This window comes from Oncorhynchus nerka, unplaced genomic scaffold (genome assembly GCF_034236695.1).
Source record: "Oncorhynchus nerka isolate Pitt River unplaced genomic scaffold, Oner_Uvic_2.0 unplaced_scaffold_5770, whole genome shotgun sequence".
In the NCBI taxonomy this organism is placed as follows: domain Eukaryota; kingdom Metazoa; phylum Chordata; class Actinopteri; order Salmoniformes; family Salmonidae; genus Oncorhynchus; species Oncorhynchus nerka.
In genome coordinates this window covers 1-10861 of record NW_027035542.1, presented here as the reverse complement: position 1 = coordinate 10861, position 10861 = coordinate 1, and the positions used below count along the sequence as shown (strand labels likewise).

Genomic DNA, 10861 nt, shown 5'->3' with positions numbered 1-10861 from the left:
TACCAATAATGTTGAATTTGTTGTAATGATTACGCTTCCCTCTACCGTTGTTTCAGCTCTGGCACTTCTCAGAAAGTTTAGATCAAAGTTGTCAGGGATTTCCTCCTCTTCTTCCGAAGAGAGGGCGAAAAGGATCGGAGGACCAATATGCGGCAGTGGTAAGTGTCCATGGTTCTTTTAATACGAAATAGTACACATGCACAACTGAATACAAAAACAATAAACGTGGAATGAACAGAAACCCAAAACAGTACCGTGTGGTGAAAAACACAGACACGGAAACAAACACAGTGAAACCCGGCTACCTAAGTATGATTCTCAATCAGAGACAACTAATGACACCTGCCTCTGATTGAGAACCAACCATACTAGGCCGAAACATACAAATACCCAAATCATAGAAAAACAAACATACTGCCCACCCCAACTCACACCCTGACCATACTAAATAATGACAAAACAAAAGGAAATAAAGGTCAGAACGTGACAAAAGCTGATTCAGTGTCTCGCAAGAATCACTTAACGATTTAAGAAGTATTCTACATTTGCCTAACATAGCGAACATAATAGCATAGTATAAAGTTACTGTTAGACCAAAAACACCAATAGGGTGACACTTTATTTGGATAGACTGGATAGTCCATCTGTAAAGCATCAAAATAAAGAATCTCATAACTCACAACAGCATGCGCCACAAGGCTAAATATGTGTTTTGATTGAAACAAAAAAGGCTGTATCTTGATAACACCACCACCACCATCTAAAACAAAAATCCAGAAAATCACATTTTTAAGTAATTAATTTGCATTTTATTGCATGACATAAGTATTTCATACATCAGAAAAGCTGAACTTAATATTTGGTATAGAAACCTCTGTTTGCAATTACAGAGATCATACATTTCCTGTAGTTCTTGACCAGGTTTGCACACACTGCAGCAGGGATTTTGGCCCACTCCTCCATACAGAACTTCTCCAGATCCCTCAGGTTTCGGGGCTGTCGCTGGGCAATACGGACTTTCAGCTCCCTCCAAAGATGTTCTATTGGGTTCAGGTCTGGAGACTGGCTAGGCCACTCCAGGACCTTGAGATGCTTCTTACGGAGCCACTCCTTAGTTGCCCTGGCTGTGTGTTTCGGGTCATTGTCATGCTGGAAGACCCAGCCAAGACCCATCTTCAATGCACTTACTTACCGGGGCGGCAGGGTAGCCTAGTGGTTACAGCTTTCTACTAGTAAGTGGAAGGTTGCAAGTTCAAATCCCCGAGCTGACAAGGTACAAATCTGTCGTTCTGCCCCTGAACAGGCAGTTAACCCACTGTTCCTAGGCCGTCATTGAAAATAAGAATTTGTTCTTAACTGACTTGCCTAGTAAAATAAAGGTAAAATAAAATAAAACTGAGGGAAGGAGGTTGTTGGCCAAGATCTCACGATACATGGCCCCTTCCATCCTCCCCTCAATACGGTGCAGTCGTCCTGTTGCCTTTGCAAAAAACCATCCCCAAAGAATGATGTTTCCACCTCCATGCTTCACAGTTGGGATGGTGTTCTTGGGGTTGTACTCATCCTTCCTCTTCCTCCAAACACGGCGAGTGGAGTTTAGACCAAAAAGCTCTATTTTTGTCTTATCAGACCAAATGACCTTCTCCCATTCCTCCTCTGGATCATCCAGATGGTCATTGGAAAATTTCAGACGGGCCTGGACATGCACTGGCTTGAGCAGGGGGACCTTGCGTGCGCTGCAGGATTTTAATCCATGATTGCGTAGTGTGTTACTAATGGTTGTCTTTGAGACTGTGGTCCCTCTCTTCAGGTCATTGACCAGGTCCTGCCATGTAGTTCTGGGATGATCCCTCACCTTCCTCAGGATCATTGATGCCCCACGAGGTGAGATCTTGCATGGAGCCCCAGACCGAATTTTATCCCTGATGTCCTTACACAGCTGTCTGGTCTTGGCCATTGCGGAGAGGTTGGAGTCTGTTTGATTGAGTGTGTGGACAGGTGTCTTTTATACAGGTAACGAGTTCAAACAGGTGCAGTTAATACAGGTAATGAGTGGAAAACAGGAGGGCTTCTTAAAGAAAAACTAACAGGTCTGTGAGAGCCGAATTCTTACTGGTTGGTAGGTGATCAAATACTTATGTCATCCAATAAAATGCAAATTAATTACTTAAAAATCATACAATGTGATTTTCTTTAGATTCCGTCTCTCACAGTTGAAGTGTACCTATGTTTTACCTTTATTTAACTAGGCAAGTCAGTTAAGAACAAATTCTTATTTTCAATGACGGCCTAGGAACTGTGGGTTAACTGCCTGTTCAGGGGCAGAACGACAGATTTGTACCTTGTCAGCTTTGGGATTTGAACTTGCAACCTTCCGGTTACTAGTCCAATGCTCTAACCACTAGGCTATGATAAAAAGTACATACCTCTACATGCTTTGTAAGTAGGAAAACCTGCAAAATCGGCAGTGTATCAAATACTTGTTCTCCCCACTGTAAATGCAATTTATATGATGTGTTACGAATTCCAATTCGTACAATATGTTACGAATTGTAAGTGCTTAAGAGCCCCTTCATTCTATTCTAATTGCTTTCAGAAACTGTACGTTATTGTGTTTTAACTGTACGTTATATTAGCTTATCACCCTCAGCTTGGCTCCCTTGCCCTCTCTGGGGAGGCTGTGACCGAAGTGCAGCAATTGAAGCTCCATGGATTAAAACCTGTTTTCCCCAAGACCTGTCTCTGTCATCTTTTTTTGTTTCCCTCTCTTCTGTAGGATGCATGCTATCAAAGGAACCACAGAACAAATCAGAGGGCCGTCCCTGAGTGCCGACGGCCTGTCTCTCATTTCAAACTCAGATTAAAGCCCCCCGCGCGAGGATCAGGGGCCTCAGTAGCATCCGCCGCTCCGGGACCCATGGTTTCAACTGCGTGGGAGCCGGACCGAGTCACACACCAAACGGCAACCAACCGCAACCACAACCGCCGCTATCCGCTGCCTGCTGCGCAGTGACTGGAAAAGCAGGCCTCGCCCCGGGCCCCGTTCTCATTAGCTAGCTCAAGGTTGAGTGTGAGTATGTTTTGTGTTTGACCCCTTTGAAATGATAATACAAGATAGGGCCTTTGAACAGGGGTTATTATGTGTTTTGGAGAAAGGCCTGTATTTCTGGGATGGAATTTGGATGTTTCGCAGAGCGCTCGAAGATGCCTTAGTTTAGTCATAGCTCACAGTACAGTAAATGCCTCATAAGGCTCTGCTGTTTAGGGACGGTTTGGCGCATTATTCCTGTGAAGAGGTGTGATGGGTCAGCCACTAGTTTATCTGATGCAGTGTAGGCCTACAGTGGGCCTATGTGTGGTTGTGGCAACGCAACCTTCAGAATTTCTCCAGAATAATGGTCCCCCGTTTCTAAACAGTCAAATATAAATACCCCTGTCGAACCAAGTACGACATGTCAAACCATAGCTCATGGTTTACTAGATGTTAACAGGCTCTCACATTGCCTCTGGTGGACAAGTACTTGCCATGTTAATACATCAACTTGCCACCAAGTAACTTCAGCATTGTAAAATGGCATGGACAGAGTGTAATCTACTGAATCTTGGATCTGTGCAAACAGCAGAGCCACAGAGCTCCAAGTTGATTCTGTGTTAATGTGGCGTGGCACCATTCGTCCTACTTGTCTGTCTTCTCCTCTCATCTCTGTAGATCTCTGTTAAGCTCCCTCAACTTTCAGATGAAATGGTATCATCATGACTTGCATGTGGACCAGAGTGACATTTGACGTATGCGGTAAGAATGAGTGCATCGCCCCTCTGTGTCTTATTCATGTGGTTGAGGCAGGATTATGACTTGATCCAATGAGTTGAACTGGAGAAGTGAGGCTGGGGTCAAATCTGCCTTGAATTAAACCAGTGTTGTAGCAGAAATAATACCATCACCTCCCCCAAGCCCAGTAATACAATTGGAGGAAAGTGTGTGCTTGTGTTGGCCTGCCGGAGCCCCTGATCAAACCACAGGTCGGTGTCCATTACAGAGAGTAGGGTCTCTGCTGATGATTCAAACACAGCCCACGGCCCCAGCTTCAAAAGGCTCTGTGCACCGCACCCACTTATAGCCAACGGCGCATGTCAGTTAGTGTGGACCACACTATTCATCAGTTATGGCCAGTTCTGGGGCCATCCAGCACCCACAGCCCATAGTGAGTCGTCATTAGTCCGGAGTCAGGCCCCTTCCCTCCTGTAAATTCTCAAGCACTGGCTTTTGTAGGAGGTGTGGTGTAAAACCACAAACCCTTAAGAACTGTCACACCAACAACAACCCAGCCCTCCCAGCCCTTTATCCCAGGTTCTAAAACGTTCACCGCAGCACAGATAACTCTTTTTAAAACTTTCCAAAGCTGTTGGGAAATTTAGCTTGGATGTCTTTTTAAGGTGGCTCAGTGTTGCCTCCTCCTCTTTATGTAATTGTGTAATTGCCTCTTGTCCATCCACACCCCTCTTCCCCTCCTGTGGTACCGCTCTCACACACATAGTGGGACCAAGTACTGTACACTCCTCCTGACAGAGATGCATACCATATCTCTCTCTCTCTCTCATTCAAATCAATTCAATTCAAGGGGCTTTATTGGCATGGGAAACATGTTTACATTTCCAAAGCCAGTGAAATAGATAATAAACAATAAAAAACAGTAAACATTACACTCACAAAAGTTCCAAAAGAACTTCCTAATTCTCTTAATTTCTCTTTCGCTACACTCCCCCTCTTCTGTCTCCATCTCCGTCCCTCTCCGCTAGCTTCCTCTCCACATCTGGCTCAGGTCCAAGGCAGTCCAGCAATGTGTGAGAGGATGAATGGTGACTCTCATATTGGCTGACTGCACCAGTCCACTTCCACCCAGTCATGCTTCTCCCATCCTAAACATCAGTCCAGCTGTTGGTGCATGTGAGGCTGGCTGTGTGCGTGCGTGCGTGCGTCCGTCCGTCCACTGGATCGTGCTAGCTCCCCTAACCTCGGCAGATGTACGTGATTGTAGGCCTACAGTCATGTTGGCAGTGGTCTCTTCTTTGTCCTGACACTTACATTGATTTGCGTGAAAGCATGCACTAATTGTACTCTAAGAAAATTAGTGCTGTCCTTGTTTTCAGTTGTGCATTATAAAACATTTTGTTAATAGCTACAGAATATGTATTGCATGCTTTACCAATCAAAGCAATGTCAAATGGTCTGGATAACTGAAATAAACAGATTCATTTGGAAGTTCTATGTTGACTGTTCTATGTGGTTATTGACAGAGGTAGTCTTACCCCTTCTAAGGTAAAAAATGTCAAAAGCCATAATATTAAATCATGTGTTTGGCATGACATATCACCTCATGAAGCAATAAACTGACACTACCATTCAACGTCAACTACTTTAATATTGCCAGCCAGCTATAAACATCTTCAAACCCTTCAATGCGCCATTACAATGGACACATCTTCCTTGCATTATTATTTGCTAACTTGGCGAAGCTTTCATCTTGGCTTTATGAGTTGTCGCACCAACCCACACATGGACAGGGCAAATGTTAGCTCCTCACAGTGCTCCGTAAACAATTTCAGACACACACACGCTCACGCTACAGGGAGGAACATGAAAACAGCACTAATAGGAAAAAGATGAGTGGACTTAGAGCCTGTGCCGTGGAGAACACTTGGTGAGGAGAGAGGAGAGCAGGCAGGCAGGCCGCTGGATCTAACTTTTTAGGCCTTGCTCTGTTGGAAGGGGAACAGCATGGGCTGTGATATAATTATTACAGTATGCCTCGCTATATGCAAAGCAAAATAATATATGACGCAAAGTAACAATCAACCTTGAATTTCCAAGTTGGCATATCACTTACTACACAAGTAGGCTAGCCACCATCAAGGAGCCTTTCTAATATCCAGACACACCATATCACCACATTATTAGCCATTTTAACAAAGGTTTCTGTCTACCTTTCTCAAAATGTATTTTGTTAATTCTGGTTGGCGCGTGTAGTATTTTGTTATTTCCTCTGTGATTACCTCAGAGGATAAAACACTATCTTTTTATGTGGTTCAGATTCATTCAGCCAATGTCTTTGTAGCCTGCTGTATTTTTATTCAGATGTTCTTCTCAACAAACCACAAAGAGACCATACAGTATTTGATGTGTATTAGAGGGTATGCTGTGGTTGTAATCAGTCCTGTCCTGTTGATATTTTGAGCAGTTCACGGTGAGTGCTGTGTGGGCTAGCAAAGGGAGAGGCCTTGTGTGCGGTGGAGGGGAAAAATTGTGTCATCTGTTTATTTTCCTTTGGTTTGCGATGATAACAAAAAATATGGTGTCCACGACTCTGCGAGCTGCCCCCACTTCAATGGAGGACCACAAGGTCCTTAGAACCACATTTTTGCTCAGAGGGAGAGCTTCATAAGTTACAGCCGTTGTGTTAATGATGGGTCACTAGTGATTCCATGAAGCTGTTCGTTCAGATTTTTGGCTTTGGTTATGCATACAGGCACAAATCAACTCTGCATCCTTTACCGTCCTGATGAGGCTTCAGCCTCTGAGGATAACCCTGAGCCACAACTGTCTACACAGACGAGATACAGTCTCCCTCTGATTTAGGCCTAGCAGGCATGGTTGCCTCAACTCACAGTGATCTGTGTGCCAATACATCTCCCTACTTTCCACCCTTCTCTCATCCTTTCTTATTCTTTCTTCTTACCTCCCTCTATCATTACTCACTGTCCTCTCACTGATCTTATCCCAATAAGACAGAACAATATTTGGACAGGTGTTCTTTTTATATGCATTATCTTTAAGGGGTCTACTGGACGATTTTCCATGTCATTTCATTGCAGTTTCATAAGGAATGAACTGGCATCATACCCTGGTTCACTGTAGACCGCCATACCTGTAGTCCGCACTGTACTGTATGCGTAATCCTTAACAATAAAAAACTGTTTAGCACCAATTTTCCTTTACTTTTAAACTTTCTTTTTTCCCCTGTTTCAGACAACTGTGGAGGCCACATCTGGAAGACAGATGTAATCCCTGAGCATGTTCTCTCTCTTTCTCTCGCGCACACATATTCACTCTCTCCTCTTTCTTGCTCTCTCCCCACTCTCTCTTTCTCATTCCTTTCCTCCCTCTCTTCTCAGGAAACATGAGAGCTGGACTAATTCTCTCCCTCCCTCCCCCGGCGGACCACCCACATTCGGAAACGCCTAGCTGTTCCACAGGCAGGGTCTCTGTCAGCTTAGAGAGAGAGGGAGAGAACCTTAAAGATAGAGATGTAAAGATGGGTTTGACTGATGGTTTTAACAGAGTATCAATTACATCAATGTCAAACCCGTAACCTACCATTTTGCATAAAGAAAAAAGAGGAAGCTTTGAGAGCAGTGCTTCAGTGTTTTCCAAAGTCAGAGGCACTTTCACTTAGGACTCCACACCACTATTATTAACACCCTGTATACGCTCCAGCAATTGTCCTCAGCTAACACACACTGCTGCAGATGGTCCGTCTATAGCGGAGGTCTCCGTTATCTATCATGCATCATGTGAAAGTCTTGTTTTCGAGATGTAGCCTATACTCAACTACTAAATATAGTGCTTGAAAATTTTGGCCAATAAATGACTAAATTCAGTCTGAGGAAATGTGTAATTGTATGCTTTAAAAGTGTCAACTGTGTGACATAAACAGGACACAACTGCCTTAGAAATGGCATTATATTTCCTACAGTTAGCAGTAAGGTATCTGTTTTCAGTTGAGCTCAAATATTTAATGTTCAACTTCAATGTTTTGGTCAATGTCTCCACCAAGTGGATCGTGTATGTAACTTCCCCTTTATTTGAAGTTTTTAGTAAACCCTACCATACCTTCTATAATAATTGGTTTTGAAAATATGACCAGTCAAAATAGGCATGCCAGCAGTGAAACAACAAATATTATAACAAGTATTGTGAGGACTGTACGTTGGTCAAATACAAGCCAATTGCACAATCAAATATAAGTGCAGTGAAATAACAAAAGGAAACTAAAATTGTTCTACTTCATATATACCATTTCCAGCACCACCCCAACATCAACATATGTGAAAATGGTGCGTTGTTTTGTAGTAAAAAATAAAGAGGAAGATGATTTTGACTAATTGTGAGTAGGCATTAAATACAAAACGGTTGATGATGTCATTGGAAACATCTTTCTCAATATTTTTTTACTACAAAACAGAAATACGCAATTTACACATATGTTGATATTGGGTTGGTGCTGGAGATGATGAATATGAAGTTGAAAAATTGTGAAATGTCCCTTTAATGTTAATAACTGGAGAAATGTATCCCATTGCAATTATTTGTTTTTTCTGTCTTCGGGGTCTTCCTTCTCCCCACTTCAGTGGCTACTGAGCCCACAGTGGCCCCCAGCATCCGCCCAACGGGCCCACCTACGAACAGGCCAACAAAAGCCCCCAGCAGAGACTCCATCCTCAGCATCTTGGGCAGCCTCCTCAGCCACCCTGTCAATCCCTGCCACAAGGACGAGAGAAATGAGGGAGAGGAGGAGGCAGGAGAAAGAGAGGCAATACCCTCGGTGTCTATGTTCAGGTTGTGCACACTCCTCTCTGCCTCCTCCCTAACTTTGCCATCTCTTCATCATCTAGCTCTTCCTCTGGAGGGGAGGCTGAGGAGAGCACCTCTTCATTTACCACCGCTCCCCTCTTCTCTGCCACACTATCTCTGCCTGCTTCTCTCTCACCCTGGCCTCAGCCTCCTGGTAGAGGGGGCAGCTGTAGAACTCCACCCCGCTCTCTTTTACAGTCTGTTCAACCTTCTCCAGCAGCTCTTCCACACTCTTCCTCTCATCCTTCTCTCCTCTACTCCTCCTCTCCAGAGAGTGATAGCGGTCTCCACACATCACCACCAGCTCCAGTAGGTCTTTGCGTCTGGTGGCGATGTACTCGTCCAGCTGTTGTCCCAGAACCATCTGGTCTGTGTGGGTGAAGAGGACCAGAGTGTGTCCACTGACTGCAGTGGGGCCAAAAACCTTCTCCAGGGCCTCCAGGGCCCGCAGCTCCATGTCAGCCGGCCGGTCCACAGGGACACACAGCAGGAAGGCATGAGGCCCCGGGGCCGACAGGGCCATGCAAGAGGAGACATGGTGCCTCACCTCCTCCGGGGGGCGCTCTGAGCAGAACCAGTCTTGGGCGACTACTACTGATACCTGCAGGCAAAAACAGTGTGTAATGTTAGAACCTCTGGTTGACATTTAAGTCATTTAATCAGTGTGTAGGCTACTGTCCTTTTAAAGAATCAACAAAGTATCTTACCCATCTCCCTGCAATGGTTCCTCTGTGCTTCTCACATTTCTGAGTGACAGCTGGCTCACTGGCAGTCTGGGTAAGGAAAGCCTGGCGGCCCAGTATGGCGTTTCCAGCTGCACTCTGTCCTGCTCTTGTCCCGCCGAGCAGAACCAGCCTCAGCTCTGCATTGGGACAAGACGAGGAGATGGAGTGTTCTTAGAAAGGGAGGATTTAGTAGCCCGCACACATCACAAGTTCTGTCATCTGATCTCTGCTTTTAGTTTCCGTTAACATTAGTACTGTTCAATAACCAACGACTTTTGTATCTCTGAAAGTTCTGCCAAAATATGTATTGTAACAATGGAGACATTGTACATATTTTTCCTGTGAGACGTTCTAAAAACTGACAGGCCGAAAAGTGCGTGTGTGGCGAGTTAACAACGCACACGCGAGTATGAAATAGTCGTAAACAAACGCGAAGTCAAAGCCTACACTTCCTGGAACCTGCGTGAATAATTGGTAGGCTACATGTACCTGTTTGTGGGGGACCTGATGCCATCTCTTGATTGTGAGATATTGCCATATATTATTGCCGTATTTAGTATGAACGCTAGTCAACTTCCTCGTGCCTACGTCCTGACTCATTAGAAGAAGGATCAATCTGTGCGGTGTGCTTCTGCAGTCTTCAGGGCGTAGCCGTACAGTCAATGCTCTTCAAGAAAAGCCGGTTTTAGCCTGCTACGTTTTTGTAGTGTCTTTTGATGCAGTGAAACAAAAAGTAAAGTAGGCTGACTTCTTAAAATGCGAATTATGCATCAACATTCGAATCAATATGTTCATGGCATACTTGCTCAAGATTCCAAAAAATCTAATCTCACGTGAGCACATTCTCTGTGTAGATTGATAATCTGCCAGAATTGAAAGGGATGTGCATTATATTATGTCAGGGGCATTCAACCGGAGGTCCGCGAATATAAATATTTGTATTTCAATGTTTTTAATGACTACTGCTAGCAACAACAGAATAAACTAATTTTGAATGACATACAATGACGTCAGTTTTATTTCTCAGTTTATTCATCACAATGACATGGTCGCAGATGTAATTGCAGGGTACAGTGAAATTCTTAAACTTCAAGCTCCAACAGTGCAGGTCAAAATTATACAAAATGACACTCACTGGAGTGTCTGACATAGGCTTTGAAAAAGCACTTGCAAATAGGCCACCAGTGCAGAAGTGCCACTGGCTTTCTGGTAAGCTTTTTTGATTTGGACAAATGTTTGACAACACATGGCTAACCTTTGTTTAACCAGTTAAACAGATGCTCTTAGCGAAAATGTGTTACCGTTCTACCTAATATGATATGCTAGAGTTTACACTTCCTCTTCCAACTGATGTGGGGTCAAAATAATGAAAAACGATTTACCAAATATATTCATTTTAAAACGTTGATTACTTCATTCACCTGATAAGACGTGATATTTTTTGGGGTGCTAATATAGGATGGGGGTCCCTGGAACACCGATTTGCCTGGAAAGCGGTCCCTAGGGA

General features: G+C 44.1%; 1 pseudogene; it reads right to left on the bottom strand.

Annotated features, from left to right (window-relative positions):
- Positions 1-7769: 7769 nt before the first annotated feature.
- LOC135566336 (GTPase IMAP family member 7-like) lies at positions 7770-10152 on the bottom strand (annotated as a pseudogene).
- Between the last annotated feature and the right edge of the window lie 709 nt (positions 10153-10861).